Source organism: Theropithecus gelada, chromosome 5 (genome assembly GCF_003255815.1).
Source record: "Theropithecus gelada isolate Dixy chromosome 5, Tgel_1.0, whole genome shotgun sequence".
NCBI classification, from domain to species: Eukaryota; Metazoa; Chordata; class Mammalia; order Primates; family Cercopithecidae; genus Theropithecus; species Theropithecus gelada.
This window is the reverse complement of record NC_037672.1, coordinates 183,563,515-183,572,650: the sequence shown is the minus strand read 5'-3', so window position 1 is coordinate 183,572,650 and position 9,136 is coordinate 183,563,515. Positions and strand designations below refer to the sequence as shown.

Genomic DNA, 9,136 nt, shown 5'->3' with positions numbered 1-9,136 from the left:
CCCACTGCAGTGCCCTACAGCTGTCTCAGTAGCACTGAACATAGCCCGCCTTTCCATTTTCACTCTACTCTGGAACAAACGTCTAGCAGAGGGAAAAATCTCAGGGAAAGGCTGTTATTTGTTCTGGGTCTTTCACACACCTATCCACACAGGAGAGGAAATATTTCACAAATTGTTGCATAGAAAAGGATGGGGTGGGGACAGGGGCAAATGATGTTCCTTCCTAAACACGCAAAACAACCAAGCCCACTTAAAGAAGTGGCACGATCTCCACTCACTGCAAGCTCCACCTCCCAGGTTCACACCATTCTCCTGCCTCAGCGTCTGAGTAGCTGGGACTACAGATGCGTGCCACCACGCCCAGCTAATTTTTTTTTTTTTTTTTTTTTTTGTATTTTTAGTAGAGACAAGTTTCACCGTGTTAGCCAGGATGGTCTCGATCTCCTGACCTTGTGATCTGCCTGCCTCAGCCTCCCAAAGTGCTGGGATTACAGGCGTGAGCCACCGCGCCCGGCCAACACGGCACAAGTCTTAATTTTTTTTTTTTTTTGAATGATTCTATTTCAAATAAAGGACAAAGTGTGAACAAAGTGGGCCATATCGCCAAATATAAGCTGACTTCACTTTTCGGCTTGAAATTTGATCTTGACAGTTACAGGTACAAAGAAATTCAAATTCCAAATGTCCATTGATTTGCTGACGGTCGGTGTTTCCAGCTGACTAGTTTATCCTCTGGTAAGTACTGGATATCTGAGTTTGGTTAATATTCACTTCCAGGAGTTCCTTTATAAAACTGGAAAATATACTAGAAGGTTTTGGGCACTTGAGGAAAGAGCAGTGGGAGTGGAGAAAAATCTTCTGGTTGAACAAATAAAATTTCATGTTCTTATTTTGTCTGCCATTATGATAGAACAAGAGTCTGCAAGACTGAATAATTTTGCATCTAAAAACTTCTTTCTCACTGCTATGGACTGAATCTTTCTTCCATCTCCCCAATTCATGTGTTGAAGCCCTAACCCTCAATGTGACTGTATTTGGAAACAGGGCCTTTAGGAAGGCAATTAAGGTTAAGTGAGGCCATAATTGTGGGGCCTTAATCCAATAGGACTCCTATCCTCATCAGAGGAAGACACCAGAGCTTGCTCTCTCTGCAGGCACAGAGCAAGGCCATGTGAGGATACAGAGAGGATGTGACCACCTACAAAGCAGGAAAAGAGGCTACACCAGAAATGACACTGTGGGCACCTTGATCTTGGATTCCTAGCCCTCAGAAACATGAGAAAATACATTTCTATCATTTAAGCCACCCATTCGATGGCATTTTGTTATGGCAGCCCAAGCAGATTAGTACACTCACCATTAAGAGAAAGCTTCAAAAATCCTTCAATCTTATCATTGGAGTTAGGCCCAATTCCTGTTGACCAATGAGCTCAAGTATATCAATTTATTTATTTTTAAATAATTCCTAGAATATTTTAAAAGGGATTGCTTAGCTGAAATAGATGATGTCAACTGCAAGTAATGCTAATCCCAACACAACTCAGATTAAACAATACGGAAACTTATGCTCTTCCATTAAAAAACAACAAAACAAAAAAACCAAAACAAACAAACAAAAAAAAACCACGTCTTTAGTTTGCGTGGCCTACAGGGATGGTTCATTCAATGTCATCGAGGCCCTTCATCTGCCTTCCTTGGTTTAGGCCTCATCCTCACTAATCAAGATAACTATTGTAGTCCCAACCATGACATCCTTATTTTTGTCCGCCATTATGGTAGAACAATAGTCTGCAAGATTGAATCATTTTGTATCTAAAAACTTCTTTCTCAGATAATATCTCTTGTGGTTCTTTCTTAGGAGGGAGGAATTTTTTTTTTTCCAGAAGCCTCCAAGAAACTTCCTTTAATATCTCACTGACTACCATTGATCAACATGCCCATGACAAGAAATAGAGAACTACCCCGATGGGTTTAGACAGATGATCTGTTAGAGAATGGATGCTGATAAAATATCGCCATACCTCATTTAAGTTTCTATATAAGATTAGCTTTTGTGACTAAAAAATTCTACCAGGAAAAGGAATGAGATTTAATAGTAAAGAAGTATAGATACAGGGAATATGCCAAGGGTAAAATTACTTGTTGTCATATGTAAAACAGAAATGGAGAGAAAGGAGAATTGGAGAGAGAAAAAAAAACACAACACTAGTGGTTCCAGTCCAGGAAGGAGAAAAGCGAGGTCTAAATTGAAATGCTGATCATGAAATCATGTGACATAGGCCTTGTCAGAATTCATGGAGAATCATTGGTGTGTATTTTTCTGCTGTTCAGCCTAAACAAGTTAAAAGACCACAATTTTAGAATTGAAAAGCAATGTGTCTAAGAGTATGCATATATATATATATGAAAATACGTAATCCAACCAAATAATGGCTGTATTTTATATATGTATTCCTAAACACAATCACTGATGTTCTCACTCTGATTAAAGGACTTACTTTTACACAATTATTTACCCAAACTCGTAGCTGCTACAAGAGAGCATTTTCCTGCAGCTATTATTTGATAGTTTTTTGCTCCCCTCCTAGGCCAATTCTTAAACCACAACATTGCTGACCTTTAGTGTAACATTGGCATAGTTTCTGAAGGGCGCAAATGAGGTGCAGTCTATAAGCAGCTCGTGCACTATAGCAGGCAAGAGTGTTAGCTTTGGAGGCAGCCAGCCTTAGGTTTCAGTCTGAAAGGTGACCCAGTGTGTTATTTAATCTACCTCAAACCTCAGTTTTCATCTGTAAAATGGGGGTAGGGCATTAATTGCTAATGCTTCCCAGGATTTTGTAAGAATGACATGAGATAATGCATATAAAGAAGTTGGAACCAAGTCTGGAGCATAAGTGGCAGTAAATACATGTTACTGGTCATTGGTTCTACAGACCTTCATAGCTGAGATGGGAGTGGCAGGGTGAGACACAGTAGGTAAATTTGAGGAGAATAATGATATTGTAGTCACAATTCTTTTTTTTCTTTTTTAAGACGGAGTTTCGCTCTTGTCGCCCAGGTTGGAGTGCAATGGCACAATCTCAGCTCACTGCAACCTCTGCCTCCTGGGTTCAAGGGATTCTCCTGCCTCAGCCTCCTGAGTAGCTGGGATTATAGGCACACACCACCATGCCCAGCTAATTTTTGTGTCTTTAGTAGAGACGGGGTTTTGCCATGTTGGCCAGACTGGTCTTGAACTCCTGACCTCAGGTGATCCACCCGCCTCAGCCTCCCAAAGTGCTGGGATTACAGGTGTGAGCCACTGTGCTCGGCCACAATTATTCTTGACTAGCATCTCTCACAACCAGTGAGGTAGATTTTGTGTGTGTGTGTGTGTGTGTGTGTGTCCATTTTAGAGATCTATCTTTATAGAGGAAAGTGAGACTCCCAAAATTCAGTTATAACCAAATAAATTCAAACTATATATGTCAAAGACAAGATTCAAAACAGATCTTCTAACCTCAAGTCTAATGCTCTTTCTACTGCATACTTCTATTGAGAAAGTAGCTTCAACAGTAAGTTGCTGGACAACTTGTTGTCTACTATTCAAAAAGTTAGACTCAGAATCCTTCAATCACTGAGCTGGGAAAGTATCCCAAAAATTATATTTATCTTGCAAGATCTGTTCCCAAACCACTTGGGGATGTTTATCTTCTATTTGAGGGACAGAATGTCTACAGCCACCCTACTTCACAATGGATCTTTCTTTAAAATGAAAGTATACTTTGTACCATTTTTAAAAAATGGTTAGCCATTAGTAGGTGATTTGTAATACCTTCAAATACTTTCCCAAGTGACTGTTTATGGCATCAGAAATTTCATGTTTTAAGTATAGCTTTGAGAAAGCCCTTGCTATAATGCACTGGGAAGGAAGGAATGGTATTATCATAACATACTCATACCCATAGTCAACCAGCACTGATTCCCATTAGATTGACTAGGTGTCTATGTTTTTTTTTTGTTTTTTGTTTTTTGTTTTTTGAGATGGAGTCTCGCTCTGTCACCAGGCTGGAGTGCAGAGACGCAATCTCAGCTCACTGCAACCTCCACCTCACTGCAACTTGAACCTCCCGGTTCAAGTGATTCTCCTGCCTCAGTCTCCCGAGTAGCTGGGATTACAGGCACCCACCACCATGCCCGGCTAATTTTTTTATTTTTAGTAGAGACAGGGTTTCACCATATTGGCCAGGCTGGTATCAAACTCTTTACGTCAGGTGATCCACCCGCCTCGGCCTCCCAAAGTGTTGGGATTACAGGCGTGAGCCACGGCACCCAGCCAGGCGTCTAATGTTCTAATGGCTCCCTCTGAGAGTACAAGCTGATTCCAGAGAAGAGCTGTATTTGAATGCAAAGGGTAAAATAATTCCAAGGCATACGGGAGGTGGAGAGGGCTGATACTTCCTCTCACCTCCAGGAAGGGGAGGCCGCAATGGGCACGCAGGCACATGAGTAAGCGGTGAAAGCTGCAGAGAGGCTGGGATGCCAGGAGTCAGTCAAGCGTACTTACAAGTATTTGGTCCTCGGGCTATTCCAAAAAATGTCTTAGAATTGTTTCTTGCTTTAAATCTATGATTTCCCCTGGTTTTATTAGTCAGCAAAGAGAGAAAACAACTAAAAGGCCATGTTAATATTTCTTAATCGCTAAACACACCTACCTCATTAAATCTTGGTCTTACATACTTTCACCCAGCATATTGTTGGTACTTGATAAATATCTGCGGAATGAATGAACCCTTCCATGATTCTGGGTCCTCCCTTATACTTCAGAAGTGACTCAGTATTGGACACACTGGAATTTTAATACTTGGTGTAGCCTTCCATAAAATAGCAGCGTTTTTAAAGGTCTACACCAAAGTGTCCATACAACTCTGTCATGATGAAAATATTCTTTCATCTGCTCCGATCAATACAATAGTCACTAGCCACACATGGTCACTGAAACTTGGAACGTAGCTAGTGAGACTAAGGAATTACATTTTAATTTAGCTTAAATGAAAGAAGCCACATGTGGCAAGTGGCTACATACTACATTAGACAGCACAGCTCTAGAGATTTTAAAAGTTTTCTGCCCATCTCACTTTGAAAACTAGCTATTTTGACTAATATTATCAATTGTTATTCATAAGTTCCTGTCATTTGTGATTTTTATCTTTTTGAATATAAATAATTTGGTTTATTTATGGCAATTTTAAAGTTAGTATAGTAAACCAAATGGACTTCAACCAGAAGCCTCTGGGGGTGAATTTATTGTGAATCATTTTGAGGACTTGCAATATGTGGTCAATTTCTAATTTCAACTATTGACACAAAAGGAGAGAGCCTGTGCAGTTGAAACAGGGAAGCAGGAGAAGTCTGCTGGGCACTGACAAGCTGGCCTCTCAAGCCAGCCTCCTCCCTCCTCAGCAATCTGGCACCCTCTAGCTGCCCCCGGGGTCTGCAGGAGCTCTAATATCCCTTCCTATATCCCTCCATGTCCTAGCTCCCTGGAGCCTCTCCTCCCTTCCAAATCAAAATGTATCTTGAGGGAGAGGCTTAGGCAGGAAGATCTCTTGAGCACAGGAGTCCTGACTTGAGTTTGCAGACCTGCCTGGCAGAATCCCGAATCACGGTGATGATGCTGATTTTATGGATTAAAAACTGAGACACTGCAAAGAAGTGAGGGAAGGGAGCAAGGGAGAGCAGGAAAACGAATATTGTTTAAGTGCCTAGTATGTGCGTGCTAGACACTTCATATGATGCTCAGTAAAAATGCTTTGCCTGCATGAGTAACTGTTATCTCCCTGGCAAGTAGAGTTCAGTATGTTTTTTTTTTTTTAATGGATAAACACATGAATACATTTTTACCACAAGAAGCAGATATTAGTTCCATATCACAGATGAGGACACTGACATTTAGACAAGTTATGACTTCAAGGCTAAACACACACAACATTCCAGTCACCTATCTTGTTCTCTCCTTACTGTTTAGCTCCCTGCCCAGTTTCCTCTGTCCTCAGGATTTTGCTCTTGACTTTTGAAAAAGAACGACCAGCTAAACTGATCAACATATTTATACCAACGGATGCAAATATATTGATAGAACCTCCCCCAACCGCAGGGATCTTGAATTTTAATGACAATCTTCTGGGGACAATGTCAACTCACAGAAATGGCTCCCTCGGAATTTCACGCTGTTCAGGAGGTATTTTGGTACTTTAGTGGCATTAAAAATATATTCCACAGCAGATATTTTCCTGGAGGCTGGACACTTACATAAAGACGACGCATCCTTTATAAATTAACCCTCGACAGCCTTTGCATTTATCTAAATGGATGTTATTTCGAGGAGGAGACAGTGATTTGTGTATTAGCCCCTATCACTACAGAAGACTTGTAAGATACGTTGGGAATTGGCTCCTCCCCTATCCTTTCGCCCCCTCCTCTCAGAACCTTATAAGCTTCAGAGTACGGTCAAGGCAAGAGGAGCACTGGGAAAGAATTTGAAAACAAAAATAAGGCTCTGATTATCAACACAAAGACCACGAAGAGCGTAAGTCGTGAAAAAAATTTTCACATCCAGAAGTTGGAGGGCCACAAAGTACAAGTCGTCCAGGCCAGTCTGCAGAGACTGCTCATGCTTCCGCCCAGCAAAAATCTGGCAGGCGACACGTCGCGACGAATTTCAGCAGCAGAAGAGGAAGAGCATCACCTGCAGTCCGCGGCGTGGGAAACGCCGCCGGAGGGGCTCCGCGAGCCGGGGAGGTGCGCGCAGCGGGGCTCCGGGCGGCTCAGGCGCTGAGTGCGAGGAACGCCCGCGCTCGCCGGCGCCTAGGAGACGCTGCCGAAGGAGGAGGGCAGGCGTTTCACCCGCGCCACAGCTGCAGCGGGCCAGAGAGACCGCAGAGACCGGGACCCCACGCAGCCGCCGCGCCCGCTGCTGCGACTGCCGGGGTGGCGCGCCCAGCCGGAGAATCCCGTCCGCGCCCGGGGCGGGGGGCGAGGCGGGGCGCTGACGTCACCTCCCCTCCCCCACCGCCTCCAAGAGGGAGGGAGCGGGGAAAGAGGCAGCGAGTCGCCGCAGCCGCCGGCCGCAACTCCTCAACTCGGCGGCTGGCTGCCCGGGCACGTCCTGACAAACTTGGTTGCTCCCGGGCCCTCGCTCCGGCCCCGCGCACTCTCTTTTCGCCTCCGTTTGGTGCTTAAGTTTGCCCTGGTCGGAAGCCTCCGGAGATGCGGCCGCCTGGGTCCCGGCGGCACGGACGATGGCAGTCTGGTTAGGGACATGTTGAAGATCCCGGGGAGGCAAACTTGGTACTTCAAACCCGGCTCCTAACACATATCCACATCGCGTGGGGATCACGGAGCTGCCGGGGACTTTAGAGCCCAGGACCCAGGACTCGGCTAGACTGGTGAGTTCTTTGTTCAAATTGTGCATGCCTTTTGGCATTTAAGTTTAAACATAAATGAAATTACGTGGGGTGTGTGGCTCTAAGCGAGTGCGGGGAAGCGTGTGCGCCCTACGGGTTCTCGGCTCCAGGAGCTGCGCATCCCTCTGGCTTTGTGCGGCTCGGCCATGAAAGATTCGTATGCATAGCTTTGGGAATTCATAAAATACATATAGAGCACTGTTCAAAAGAACTTGAGAGGCGATGCTGTTTGTGCATTATTTTGAATGTAACTTATTATAGCAATGGTGCCTAGGGAGGGCGCATCGGGGCTGCGAGATTTGCAGGGGCGCAGCGCCCTCTAGTCCGGGCACCTGGCGAGGCGCGCTCATTGCCGGGTTCTGCGCGGAGGCGAACCTGGACCTCCCCGGCGCTCGGCGACGTGGGCGCTTGCTCACCCCAGTCTTCACTGCCCACCCACCCGGGCCCATTCTTTATATGAGTTACAAAAATCAACTTGGGTGGACTGGATGGAGAGGCCGTGCTGGAGGAAAGCGTTTTGTTTCTGGAACCGCCTCCCCAATCCCCTCCCTAATTTCCACGAGCCTTTGGGAACAGGGTTAGGGAGGGTCGATTATTTAAAGGACAAATGTGGAACTTGAACCACATTTCTCTCTCTCATATGAAAATAATTCGATTTGTGATAGCTAATAGGCATGTCCATTTCGTTCTGCTGGCGCTTAAGGATCAGTAGAATCGTGGCTGAGTCTTAAGTCTGAAATCTCCATCCCTGGCTCTCGGCGGCTCCTGTGGCGACGAAGTGCAACTTCTTTCAGGCAGAGATTTCTCAGGGAGCCTGGAAAATCGGGATTCCCAAACATGTAAAACATCTAGTAAGCCCTAGGAAGCGTTATTATTTATTAATTAATGGTCATCTTCTCCAGGAATTCTTTTGTGCCATTTAAAACAAATCCCGTGATTTTATGTCAGGGAATGGTATCTTTGTACTTTTTTACTGTTCTTCTTTTCCCCTTTTAGCACTACTCCCGCTCCTCGCTCCCAGGAAACGGCTGGAGTTCCGGTGTGGTTGGGTTTTGCTGAGAGTTACAATTCGGCAAGCGGCACAAGCCGGTTGGGCTTGGAGATCAGGTCACCCACTTTCGAGGTGTTCCATGTATGAAATTGACCTGTAAGCACTTGGAGCAATTATGGCCGTGGCAAACACGTCTTTGGATGATGGTGTTTGCATTTGCTGGATGCGCGAATCTGTGTATTCTAACTGGTGGGCAGGGAATATAGGGCTACGAATCGGCACACTCATCTTGCAGGCTTTATTTTTCCTTCCCAGCCATAACCTGCTAGACACTTTTATTATTTTTTTTTTCCGGTCACCTCTAAGATGGCTTATAAGGTGACTGCGTTAACTTTGAAGCAAGGAAATTCTTTCACACTTGACTGCCCAGCCGTTCTCCTCCCCGCCAAGCTCCCTCCACCGGTCCCAGGGAAATCGGATCTCTTTGTCTTCCCAGTGTTAAAATGCCTGAATCCCACAAACTTTCCGAGGTAAAGTCCGCCCTCTAGTCCGGGCTGCGTCCCAGCGCCTCCGGCTCTCCGGGCTTCGGCCGAGTCCGCCCTGCGCCGAGCCTGCGGCTGGAGCTCTGCCCGCGCCGGGGATGGGCTCCGCGCCCGGGACGCTCAGGCTGGGCGCCCGGCGCGGGGTGTTCTCGGAGCGG

General features: G+C 45.5%; 1 protein-coding gene across 3 annotated transcripts in view; it reads left to right on the top strand.

Moving 5' to 3' along the window:
• Nucleotides 1–6,782: 6,782 nt before the first annotated feature.
• Nucleotides 6,783–9,136, top strand: part of FAT1 (FAT atypical cadherin 1) — a 148,168-nt gene continuing 145,814 nt past the window's right edge. For all 3 annotated transcript variants that reach the window (XM_025384996.1, XM_025384995.1, XM_025384994.1), the window contains exon 1: nt 6,783–7,427. The gene's annotated coding sequence lies outside the window, so the exon portion shown is untranslated. The remainder of the gene's footprint in view (nt 7,428–9,136) is intronic.